At 35.3% G+C, this 13,869-nt stretch overlaps 1 protein-coding gene across 4 annotated transcripts in view; it reads left to right on the forward strand.

Moving 5' to 3' along the window:
* The window catches only part of LOC135833021 (uncharacterized), a 238,517-nt gene that overhangs the window by 66,779 nt on the left and 157,869 nt on the right, over positions 1–13,869 (forward strand). The gene's annotated exons all lie outside the window — the stretch shown is intronic.

The following is a 13,869-nucleotide window of genomic DNA, read 5'->3' on the forward strand; positions in this document are numbered from 1 at the left end:
TGTTTGGAATTTTGTTTTCACTGCAACATTTCTTTGGTGCTTTCGGGTGGCTAAATGTTGCTCACTTTGAGTCTTGGTATTAGAGACCATTATTCCGCAGTGCGTACAGACTAAGTTTCTGTTTTCCAATATTATGCCTTTAGATCTGTACTCGTGAGCTCTATCGGCTAAACCGGATTTCTTTGGTGCCATGGTGAGGGTTTTACTATTTAAAACATGAAAAAAAATTAACATACAGGTAACTCGGAAACGAGAAAAAAACAACCGTTAATGAGAAATTATTCAGCTTACTACTAAAAAGTACACTTTTTCTCGCGGTTTGGAATTAAGAATCAGATTTTTTCCTTTTCAACTTATACTGGTCGCGAATGCAGCCAGCTAGTCACAGAACACAAACAATAAAAGGAAAACTAGAGATTTTTATCTGGACGTTTTACAGTGTTGCGATTCTCAAAATGCAAAAATTTCCAAAATATTCTAAAAAATTCGATAAATTGTGAAATATGTGGTAATTTTAGACGAAAATATTCGAATATCAATCAAATATGCAAAAATATTCATTTTGCAAAATATTCGAAATGAAGTTGTGCTTATTTGAAAGGAAATTTTCTGAAACATAAAATGATCTTGTTACACTTGTAATCGGAGTGCTACAAATAAACATTCAAAAAAAAATATTGGGTTTGCCCTACATATCGCATAAATCCACTTAGAATCAACGAAAACCGTTTCGAATTTGTTTCACTTCTCAGGAGGTTTTGCAAGACTTACTCAAGTTACGGATTCAAAATTTTTCCGGTAGTTTTTTGAGATCTCCCTACAATTTTTTATGGAATCCCTCTTCAACTTCCCCAAAAAAAAAGTCGAGCTCTCCCTTGTGTAAACTATTCTACTTTCATTTATTTCTTCGAAGAAATTTAGTTACTTTCATTCGTTCTTGTACTTTTTATGAAAAATATGTTTCATTTTTTCATGTACTTGACGGGGGCAGTCCGACCGTTTGGGCTTCTTGATAGCATATTAAATTTTAAACGCGAGAGAAGAAATAGAAAGTGCCTTATGGCGAATGGGTAACACTGAACGGTGAACGAGTAAAGTACATACGTTGAATTTGGTATATTACCTTACGTATAACTAACTACTACCTATCCACTTTTTTACTTGTAATACCTGCTACCTACGTTGTAAAAAATACATACCTACATTTGTGTACAGGTTTACTTTTTTTCAAACTGCGCTGTGTGAGTGCGTGATATATATGTTGGGTGTTCTGGCAAAAGCTCATATATGTTGCAAGCATATGTATTCGAGCTGCCGTCATTTCAATTGCCGAACACTCAAATTGTAAAAAGCTACCTACGCTTTAAAGATGCTGTAGTTTTAAAGGGTGAGTCTTGAATGGTTGAATAAATAGCGAACGCTGAAGTAACGTGATGTATTATGACTGGTTGCTTAGTGTTGTGTATATGTGTGTTGCACAAGTACGTGAATATCGAAGTTTTTATACATACCTACTTATTTTTGATGAAAATAGGTGTAGATCTCTTCACAAGAGGTGTTCGAGGGGCGGTTTTTTTGTTTTTGGTGAGACTTTTTAAGACCGAACATGTGAAAAATTGACGTGTGCAATTTTGACCTCTCCGCCTCAAAAAAATTCCTGAAATGTTTGCAAAATGCTCTGCCAATAAAATTGAAATGATGAAAGTATTTCTGACACCCTCACCTTCGAATCAAAATAAATACTTATTAGACTTGGAATGTCCAAACTTCAAGGAACACTGGAAAATCGAAAAATTGGCGTCCTAAACACTTCAAACAACATCAAACAATTTCTGATTCATTCAAAATTCATGTACAAAAATTACGAAAATTCCAAAGAGTTGAATACTGTTGGAATTCAAGTGATGGTACTAAGCTCTCATACACAGCAGTAACATGACTTTTCCGTAATAAAGTCAAGTTACTCAGAACAGAAAATGACAAAACTTCTTCCTTACCATTGGCAGGCCTAAGCGACAAAATTGTCGTATTATTGTATCATTTTGTTTGGATCTTTTACAGTCTAAAAATTGTGTTTTTATCGAAATATGTAAAGAAAGCGAAAAATTGCACTACAAAATTGGAACGTGGTTCTATATTTCACACTATTGTATTGAGTACACGAATGATCGTATACGTATTATCATAACTAAAACGTAGGCAGTATTGCTATGTAAAACTATCTAAAATGTGTATCAATTACCTTTCCCTTAAAAAGGTTCTAACTGTACTGTGTACTTATAAACGTATGTAATATTTTTTCGCCTCGTCTAAGGTCAGCAAGAAACAGTTCATCTTTTTCGCCTCTGTAAGCTCGGCACTTGCATCATACAGCTCTTTAAGCAATGTTTTGAACTTCACAATGTGTTTTTCAATATCAAGGACATCCTCTCCGATTTTCAAAACACCCATTCTCCTTTCCGCCATCATTAGAGATTGAAGATCCCGTTGGTTATAATATCCTCCAGGTCATTCAAAATATCTGCCGCATACTCATATTTTACACAATGGTGAGAATGGATATCAGCAACAAAAACAAAAAAAATGAAAAAAGATATAATTCGAGTAGAACTATGAAAAATGAAAAAGGATTATTTATAAAGTTTGAAAAGAAACGAAAAAAACGTTACGAAAAATTATGTAACTTGACTTTGATCAATACACGGTATAATGATATATTATGATAACACAATGAAAATTTCAATTTTCCTTCATCAAAACCGCCAAAACGTAGGTATGTACATAAATAATAACAGCTGATGAAGGCTTCAATTCTACGTGATTTTTTGTTAACATCAAAAGCTCAGAAAAAATAGCTTCGATTTTCGATGTATCGAGTTCTTTGGTGGAAGTTCAGATTCCTCACTGTGTACTGTAGTGATGTGTCTACAAAATTTGAAAAATTAATATTTCAAAATAAACAAAGTTAATTAAATTTTTATAATCATACCTACTTACTCTGCATTTATCGGGACTATCTTGGTGATAATTTCTTTCTGACTCTCTAGTACAAAATACCCATAGTCCATCTCTCTGTGTCGAGAAATATTTATTTAAAGAATATTTAAATTTTAGCTGCCAGTTTTGAGTGTAGCTCCCATAGTGAAATTTAGAATTTGAGAATTTTTTTAAAATCGCCAGCCGCTACCCCGACGCTCAGGTAAAATTTCGACCCGCGTGCTTGCACAAGGGACTTCTTTCTTTTTCCCATTCAGCTAAATTTTTCGTAGTGCATCTGTCGAGGATTATTCAATTTTTTATTAGAAATGAAGAATTTGAATAATCTTCGAAAAACATAATACTTATATCAAATTTAGTTGAACGGAACAATAAAACATGACCCTTGGTCAAGCGCGTGGGGTCATAATCATAATTGGCGTGGAAACAACCTGAGCGTTGAGGTAGCGGTTTTTGAAAATTTCGCTGTGGGAGCTAAACTCAAAACTTGCTGGCAGCTAAACAATTTTATCGGTGTGGTTAGCGCCACCTGAGACAAGAACTACCACCAAGACTACTTTCCATTCAAATCCCCGGAGAACACTTTATGAGTTTTAATTGAAAATAAAATTTGGTAGTAAGTGTACCTCGCGTGTCACGACAGTTATTTTCGGTCTAGAACAGCAGAAGGGCGAAGAAGAGCGAAAGTTATAGTCTCCTACGAATGTGTAGTAATAACATCGAGCCGACGATTCCGAGTGCCTCAAAGTGTAGGTCGCCGTATCACTCGGTGATGCGTTTACCTGGCGCAAGATACCTTAGAAAATACATCGTGCGGCTCGCAAAATGAAGACGATCACGATGATGGTAGAGGTGAAGAATAAGTGGGAGAATTTTGTATCAAGTTTTCGTTTTGTGAAATATTTATATATTCCGTGATACGCTCGATGCGGTGACGAAAGATCCGAGGGTTGTGAGGTGAAACAAAAAAATGTAAGGTAGCATGCAAAAGTATTATTTCTTCACTACCAAGGATGGTATGACGGAGCGCGCGTATATGTTTTGGTTGGGAAATTTTGGAAAGGGGCTGAGGAAGAGGGATGACTTCGTGCTATGGTATTCGTATGTGTGCAATGTGCTGCTTGGTGTAGTCTTATAGTTTTTATGTGTATGTTGCTGAGTGAGAGACGTTGGTTGTTTATGAATATATGTATATTTGTAGGTGCAGGCGGATGGTGGATTATGATGGGAGAACACGCGAAATTTTTTTCATTATATTCCCTCATTCCTCCTTCTCCACATGCTCTAAACCAAAGTAATATCGAGCTTTGCGCTTAATCTTGCAGATTGCAATTCTGTTGCCTGATGTTATTGATTTTGAAACTATTCTTCATCAGTCAGGTTCACATCTTTGAAATTGAAGATTGCCGCGGCCTTGCCAAACCCGCAGTCTCCGAACTCATTGTCATCAAAATTTCCTGGAAAAATCTATTTACATACGAGTATGAATAATCAGAATTGTCAAAATGAATACTTTATATTATGTATAAAAAGTTCCCAGTTGCAGAGAAACATTCTTTTGGTCAACATTTCCAGAAATATTCCTTTTTTTTGTCGCGCAAAAATTTAATTTTTTTCTTATAATTAAAATGAATCAGAAGTGATTTCTCCATTGTTGAATACTTCAACTGCCGAATATCCGTCACAACCGGATCACCTGCTCTTGTATACCGAGTCACCGTAGCTACAGGTTGAAATTGAATTTTAAATCAATCTAATATTAGGCGCTGATTAAGACTAATCGCTGATTGGCTTAGATAAAATACTAAAAAATTTAATATTTGAACAAAACAACGTTAACTTTGCATTATTATCCTGAGTTGCGAAATGCATTGGCACTCAGGACTACACTCATCTTTTTTAGTTACCTTCCATTTCTTTCTCATCTGTGTTTGGAGTGGAACCTAACGATATATTAATATTATAAGTATTATAAACTTACATTTTTAGAAAATTTGGTTGTTAATTTATACAGAAATGCGTTTTTTCAAGAGTCAACTCACCCTAGAAGGAAATTGTCGGGTATCAATCAACCCCGCTATCACAAGGGCAATCGTATTCTCGCCTCAGAACCTCCAATAAATAATATTTTCGTTTTCATCTGGATTTTTCAATCGGCACGATGCGTAGGCGAACTAACTCGAATTCGTTCGTATTTCCACTGCACGTTTTAACTACCCATAACGGCGTTACTTCGTAATTAGATCACCCTGCCCTTCCTAACCTCTCCATTCATTCGCGTTGTTACAGCAACAGGCGTTAATAAAATTGCCTATTCTGTTTCATTCGAGGCAGAATGAACTGGTTGCCCGATTTTTCGCTTTCAAACAACACTTCTTGATGATGTAAAGTTGAATGAGCAGACTTCGCGATGGCCGGGTATGGAGGGTCGTGGTCGTCTAGAGACTCGTGTTAGTTTTTTTTTTTTCAGCGTTGCCGATGTTGCGCCGCGTGCACCACATAGCAACATTTATTATTAAAACCTTTCACTAGTACGTTCGCGAAACAAAATAAAAAAGGCGAGTATTTACTTCCGGCTCGTTGATTCGGAAAATTTCTCGTATTCCGCTCAAGCGAATATAACAAATTTATTACGCCATTTCAAAAAAGCGCCCAGGCCGAAACAGCAAAAACCACCATAGACTCTAGTGTGCTCTCTCTCGCGTTCGTAAACGAGTATATGGTACCTACACATGTATGTAGTACGTACATAGTGAAGCTCAGAACTCATAATACACACCTCTCTCAATGTACATCGTATCTGTACGAGTATGTACTTTACGCGCGCCGGAGTATTATGAAGTATTTTCTACACTATACAATTCACGGTACCCTGCACCACCTCACAGTCCTGCGTCTCATTGATGGACGCAGACCAACAAATAGCATCGTCGTATAGCCTTTGCGCTGCAATTTCTCACTCAATACGTTCTTCCCTGCTCCTGCGTTCGCATCATGCCCTCGTACGTATGCGAACGCTATTTCCAAAATTAAACGCGCGAATTTTCCTATATTCGCGTAATAAGCGCCGAATAGAGTTTTTTTTCTCATCTTCAGCTTCGGAATTCGACTCGCTTCTTTTTTTTTACTTCTGATCGAATTTTCTTCTATTTTTTTTTTTATTTAATAAAAGAAACGACTATGTCGGACTTATTCCATCTTTATACGATGTTGGGAATAATCTCGTTCAATTTCTTGCTCTAATCAAGTCAACGCCGTTGTCGTTGCTGGTAATACTTTTTTCTCGTCGAAGTTGAATTTCCCATTGGTCGTCGATTGTTTCGTTGGACAAGATTTTGGCCGTATTGAAGTTGAGTTACGCCTTACTTTTTTTTTCTTCTCAAAAAAACTGAAATTTTGTGATATGCTCAAATTGTCAGTTCTGGTAATGTACTATTAGTTTTGGAAAACTCAGTCTTAAGGATAATAGACACTTAACGATACATTTATAACCAGATAAAATTATCGTAATAATCCGCTGGACATGCACATTCCATCGCAGAAAAAGCTTCATTTTTTATGGCGAAAAAACGGCTATGCCATTTGTCTTACCATTTGCGGTGATGCTAGTGGTGGTGATAAAGACATAGTTTTTTTTTTTTTTTTTTCAAAATGGATAAAATAAAAATATACAATTAGATGATTTGAAATAGCAAAATCAAAATTCAAATTAGACTAGAACAGAATGATTTCCAGATGGTCCGGCCTGGGGCTCCACCAAAGTTCCAATTATTTCCAAAACAGGCTGAGCCGCCTGCGATGTTCCTCCGCATAAATCATCAATAACAGCATTCATATTGACCTAGTAAAAATACTTCGTTTGGTATTACAGCAGTTCAAAATTGATTTGATCCAAGCTTAAAATTGAAAAAAAATAATAGGTAATACTCGTACTTAATAAAAAAGAATAATTAAATGAAAAAACTTCAAAAAAAAAAAGTAATTTTCATTTATTTTTGGACAATCATTATCAAGTTTTTATCTCAAAACCCATTTCAAATTCAATTCAAATATGTTCAAGCAATTTTTTTTTTCATTTCCCCCTAAATTTTCTTGAAAAATTTCAGAAATAAAATTGACATGTTTGAAGATGACCCAGTACGCCGGCTAGTCGCCACTTGTATGTTGGAAGGTCCTTTTTCTTCAGTTGTATAGCATTCTTTGTTGGAGCGGGAGTAGAAACCGGTTGAGTTTTCAACGTTGTAACGGTCTCAATAACCGAATTCAGGCGTGTTTTAATTGTCTGATGTCTGAATTCTACCAGAGCATTCGATAAGAAAATCAGGAGAGTCGATTTTTAAAATATGACTTCTATGCTCATAACAGTGGCACTACACGAACATCACCCTCTAGTATAACTAAGTAAATCAACAAAAGCCTCGTTAATGCCATTTTTTCCCGTTTTAATTACTCTTAAACTGTGAACTCAGGCGAAAAAGATGAATTTAGGGCGATGAGACAAATGCATTATTTATCCGAGTACGTTCTGAATAGATCTCTTAAAAAGGTTTAAAAAAACTCGACTACAGAACGAAACGAGAACAGATCGTGTTTTTTTTTTCAAGTGCGAGAAAGTTTTTTTCTATGTGTTAAAAAGTCTGCTTTCAACTTATTTTTTTCATTTTTCTTTCGTAATGTTGCGAATAACATAATTACGAGTTTGAATTGAATCGCGAATCGCGTCTTATGAAAGAGTGGCCTAAAAAGCGAATAATTGCCGGGAGATGGTTTCGTGTTAATTTTTTTAATCAAAAGAGCGAAAACGCGAGAAAAGGTTGATTTCAGAAATGGATGATGAGTTGATTTGAGAATTTTTACGCTCTTGAGAAATTATATTAGTGAGAAAGATTTGGGTTAGGATAGCTTTGAAGCATTCTGATACATAGAATAAGTTGGGACGGGACATCTCGCCCTATGTGACTGTATCTGCGATCCATACTAATATTTTTCAAGAATTCACTGACTTATGACCATAATATGTATTTTTCAAGTTTAATCAACTTATTACTTACCAACTTTTCTCTCCGTAACTTGGATGAAGTTTATCAATTGCTCCAAGGTCTCATACTGTGGATTTGAAGCACCTTCGATTTCATTAATGGTGGGTACTTAGACTTGTTTGAGTACTGGAGCTTGAATGACCTCCACTCAGTTCCGCATACAACAGATCTGAGACTTCGAAATTCATATAGAGCTTTCAACTTTGTTGGCATTTAGCTGCAGAAAGTTGGCATTTTGTTGATATACCTTTTTTTTGACAATTTAAAAATAAAAATAAAAATGGAGTAAAAATTTCTACGAGAGTATAGAATGGAAAAAATTGAATCAAAATTAATGTTATAGAACAGCTCAAATTCTTGTCAGGGTGCGTTTTCCGATTTAATTACTAAATGCGTTTTGTAGATGTGTTCTAATGTGCCAATCGCTGAAATATGAACGTAATATTTTACGTCGTACAAATACTATAAATAAGTAAATTTATACACAGTTATGTAAAGAAGATAATAAACACGCGAACGATAAATCCGCTGCGCTGCTCGCGATTAAAGAGCACGCGAAAAAATGGTAAATATTTAACCATCGTTTAGCATTCATTGGAGGTATTTGGGGAAGTGATGGATGTAGATGGAGATCGCCGGAAAGGCGGAAAAGTGAAGGGAGAAAATGGGGAGTAAAGCTATGAAAGTACTATATTCCATCGTTCACCTCGTGCAGAGATCATAAACCAAATATTTAAGCAACTTTTGCACTTCTCTTCGCCCCAATCCGTGGATTTCAAATCATTTAACTACTTGTCTTTTTCTCCTTTTTTCACTCTATTTCAAAGACAAGACGATGGAGACGAAGAAGTAGGAAAAAAAACAACCTGTAAACACGAACCTAGAAAATATTCAATTTCCGTCATTCGTTTATTGCTTCTCTGTCTGTACAGGTAGCTGCGTTTAAACCACAAAACGATGAAAAAGTTTACCACCGTGATTCGTATTCCGAGTTTTCAACGAGGGAAAAAAATGAAGGAATGGAGAAATATGTACATATCTTGCTCGAACTAGAATTTTTACAAAAATGCCAATCTTTTTTCTCGCTGTGTGTCGTTATTCGAGCCAAAAAAAGTACCTTTTTTTTGACCGAAGTTGTAAACTGAAAAAGATATTTAAGTTGTCGGTCGTGTTCTTCTCTCCGGTTCCCCTGTTTAACTCAATATAGTAGACTATTCCATTCCGTGGCATAGCGCTAAATGTATATTACCAACCGCAGCAAAGACCCGACCAACGTACAAAGATCACGTTAATCCTTTTTGAAATGAAATTACTACAACCAATCTCTTTCTCGTTCGTTTTATGTTTTCAACGTTCTACTACGTATATGTATACTTATCCCTCGTATAATTCCTCTTCCGCATCTCACCCTATCAGTCCTGAGTTCCCCCAGTATCCCACAACTTGACTTTTACCTTTCGTTTCCACTCGATAAATGTATATGTATCATGGCGTAATGCTTTATCAAAATATAATAACGTGGAGAAGTTTTTTCATATTTTATACGCTATGTTCGCTTCCTCTGTGTCCGCTTCCTCTGTGTCGGTCTCTGTACTAACAGGCCTTTTCGTTGAAGCGCAACAAGACGTCGCGTTGGCGTTTTGCTGAAGTTGTTGCATTTTGCATTTTACAATCTTCTTTCTGAGTAAATTCAACATCTGGTTCGATCAGTCTTGATTTTCTAACGTTCGAAGATTACCTGAATGTCAAACTGCTTGCTAGTTGGAATTAAAACTCAGGGTAAAAAGTAAACGTACTTCTGTATTATGTTGAAACGCTTACAAGACTGGAGATTTAACGTATGTATTAAAAAAGTATAAAACTGGGTAATAGCTTAAGATGAAAATCATTATTATAATGCTATCACAATAACAGTGGATGTAGGAAGAGGAATGAAAATTAAGCGACAGTCGAAGGTAGCAGAGAAAGAATGAAGAAAATAGTAAGAAAGTAGTGATAGATTTAGAAGTTTTATAGCAATAGAATTGAAGAAAAGAATAATTATAAAGCGATCTACTAAGAAGATACACATTACTAACAGCCACCTTTCATTTGATCGCGCTTCTGAGTTGACAATTCAGAACATTCATCGTTTTTCGTCAATAGAATAATATAGAGATCGACCGCTTTCAATAATTCGTTGCCAGATTAGGTATTTAACGCCTCGGAATTACCTGCACCTCGTCGTTGAAAAAAAAAAAAAAAAATGCTTACTCACACCTCGGCTAAAGGGAAGAATCGTAGTTATTTTACGTTGATCGCTTACATTCTTCGTTTAGCTATGTGAAACATGGACATAATATAAATGACAAAGTGTTATTAGAATTCAGCATTGACCATAGGTTGTCTTTACTGTATGATTTTAATTTATGAGTGGCTTACTTGTTCATTGCGATGTCCAACTAATGTTGGAGCATCGTGATCTCCTCGTTGGTGATCCACCACTAATTGACGTTTCCGTTATTCGTGATGATCACTAAGTAGAAAGTCTGCGTGGTCTGGATGTTTGTAAATTGGACTATAGTCACCTGTTCCATCATTAAAGATTTGACTTGAGCGTTGATCAACATGATTCAACATACAAGCTCCTACCATGCTAATTTCATCTCTCAAAATGAATTTCAAATTGAATAATTTTGAATACGTATAAGTAATGTATTTTCAACTATAAAAGTTAGAGGAATCAATGTTCCATTATATTAATTTACAGATAACTTGAATGCATTGTGTAAAGTTATGCCATCAATATTATGACTTGCTTTACCTGTTGGTCCACATAACATAACATAAATTCTGAACTGCTATTAGGTTGCTGAAAATAGAAGCGTGATAATGTTTGGTATAATGCTTTTGAGAGAACTGTTTTTCCAACTCTTGCACTGCCAAGTATTATTGTATGAATAGGTAGGTTTTGATTAATTTCAATCCAGTACAAAATTTCTTAAATGACAACGTTAAGGGCGTCCGTCAACTCGTGATCGACTGCTATGAGCCTTCAGAGCCACCGATTGTCAAGCCCAAGAGTTCTGCCGATGCATCAACTTTGTCCATGACTTGCGGCCGTTGTAAGAGACCTGGTCATCATGCCAATGATTGTTATACCAACCTAAATAGGAATAGAAATAAAAATTATTTAGGTAATCGTAAATATAATAGTAATCATAGTAGTAATGATAATATGTAATGAAAATAATTAACCATAATGCATAGTGCATACATACATTACTTACCCGAAGAGACATAACATTTTCAAAAAAATATAAATAATTTCCCATCACGATTTCACGAACTTACTAAAAATTTCAATCGAATTCGCCCAAAATACCCAAAGAAATAAACTGCGTAAAGACCGTCCCTCTGGCTTAGAGGATAGCGCGGTATTGGAGTTGCCGCTCTTCTTACAAAGGGCGAGAGACCAGCTCGATTGTAGCCATATGAGTAATAACTTATATATCTGCATTACCGTCTGGCGAAGGATTTCGTTTAAAAGGAAGACGAACACAATATTTACCAGAGACCCTGGTCACAGTGTCTGAGTAAAATTTCTCACAAGCAAGGTCTTCCTTGGACATTTTTTCTGAAGCAAGATTTGCACAATCTTCAACTTCCCAAAATTTTTTCAGTTGAATATCAATTGTGGGCTCCATTGAGCAATGTAGGGAGGTTGTGATTGGCTCTAAAAAATCAAGTTTTCCAGCAATCACCCAACTTAATTTTGTATTTTGAGCTACTAATTTGCCCTGAAAATTCTCGTAAACGCCTTCAGACGAAATTTGAGATGTAACCTCAGTTCCTTTTGATCGAAACAAAACTATACATAATGAACCGTAGAATTAACATGAGAATATATGATAATTCAATAAAGAGAAGAGATAAATAGGTTGATTTAACAACATTATTTTAAACAAATTAAAATTTTAATATTTAAGGAGAACTAATGGTAAATTGATGAGTTGAATTTATCTAAATACATACAATAAGTTAAAACAGTAGATTAAATAAAATGAAAACCAATTAAGCGTACATTGTAACATTAACCAACATTGACCGTGGAATGTACAGTTGAGAACAAGATGTGGTTACATGATTATAGTAATTAGTAGGTTGGTTACCGTAAAATTGATCAAATTCACATGAAAAACATAATACATAAAAACAGGTAAACATAAATTTTCAAACGTATTGAAAAATACCATAGCAGATTACCATGGTTTAACAATGGTGACTAAAATTGGCTAAATCACGGGCACTTTGGGACCGGGGCCCGAGCACACCAACTTCCCACGAGCCACCCGCGGGAAAATTCACGCCATGCTCGGGCTGTTCCAAAGTGACCCGTGTACTACTAGTAGTTTTATCGAAATAACTTGGGTTATCAGCAAATATTTTCAACAATATTGGTTTAAAGTCGAATTTTTTCTCCTCCAGGAGATTAACGATTGCTTGCGTCATATCGGAGGTAAACGTCGCTTGTTTCATAGCATTTTCAAATATGTTTTTAGTAGCATCATTGGTTGCCAAAACCGAATTAGAAACAATCTTGTAGACATTTTCCTGATGCAATCCTAAAGGAATTATAATCATATATTAATAATTATTATCAATGTCGCAAAACATCACAAAATGTACAAAAAACTATTAAAATTGCCGTGAAAATCTCCAATGATTACTTCAAAGTTACAAAATTCAAGTACAATTGATCAAATCTTTGCTACTTACAAAACACGTATTGAAAAATACCATAGCAGATTACCATGGTTTAACAATGGTGACTAAAATTGGCTAAATCACGGGCACTTTGGGACCGGGGCCCGAGCACACCAACTTCCCACGAGCCACCCGCGGGAAAATTCACGCCATGCTCGAGCTGTTCCAAAGTGACCCGTGTACTATGGTTGAAAGTCGAATTTTTTCTCCTCCAGGAGATTAACGATTGCTTGCGTCATATCGGAGGTAAACGTCGCTTGTTTCATAGCATTTTCAAATATGTTTTTAGTAGCATCATTGGTTGCCAAAACCGAATTAGAAACAATCTTGTAGACATTTTCCTGATGCAATCCTAAAGGAATTATAATCATATATTAATAATTATTATCAATGTCGCAAAACATCACAAAATGTACAAAAAACTATTAAAATTGCCGTGAAAATCTCCAATGATTACTTCAAAGTTACAAAATTCAAGTACAATTGATCAAATCTTTGCTACTTACAAAACCAGAAGGTTAAAAAAAACGGGAAAAATTGCAATTATAACTGGTTTTTAACCACAATTTTTGAAATTTAAGGTTTCAGGTTAAAAACTAATTAACGGGTTATGTTTTCACTAGGTGATTGTTTGGAAGAGATACCTGTACTTTGCAAAAAGAGTATTTTCTATAATATTCTTCAATTCATTTTCAGATACCTATTATGAATTGATTGCTCAAAAATCATAGTTTCTTTCATTGAAAACCATAGAATATGGAATCTGCAAGTACATAGTATGTACGTTTAGCTGTCTTTCGTTTACAAGTTTTTGAATGGTTATGAACTTGATATTGGACAGCTGGTAGTTATGTTACAGATTTTTCATTTATTGAAGTTCTTTCCAGGTACATAAACGTTGCAACAATGTATATGTTTACATTTTTTGGATGCTGTTATGCATGAGCACTCTGCAGAGTCTACTTCCATGAATACTCCAGGTTCCTTGACACAAAAAGAGAGAATAAATTTAAAAATTTTGTTTCATTTTGATATCAATAAGGGCCGTATTCATAGACGTTACTCGAGGGTCACTTGGCTAAGTAGT

The sequence above is a fragment of the Planococcus citri genome, chromosome 1 (assembly GCF_950023065.1).
Source record: "Planococcus citri chromosome 1, ihPlaCitr1.1, whole genome shotgun sequence".
NCBI classification, from domain to species: domain Eukaryota; kingdom Metazoa; phylum Arthropoda; class Insecta; order Hemiptera; family Pseudococcidae; genus Planococcus; species Planococcus citri.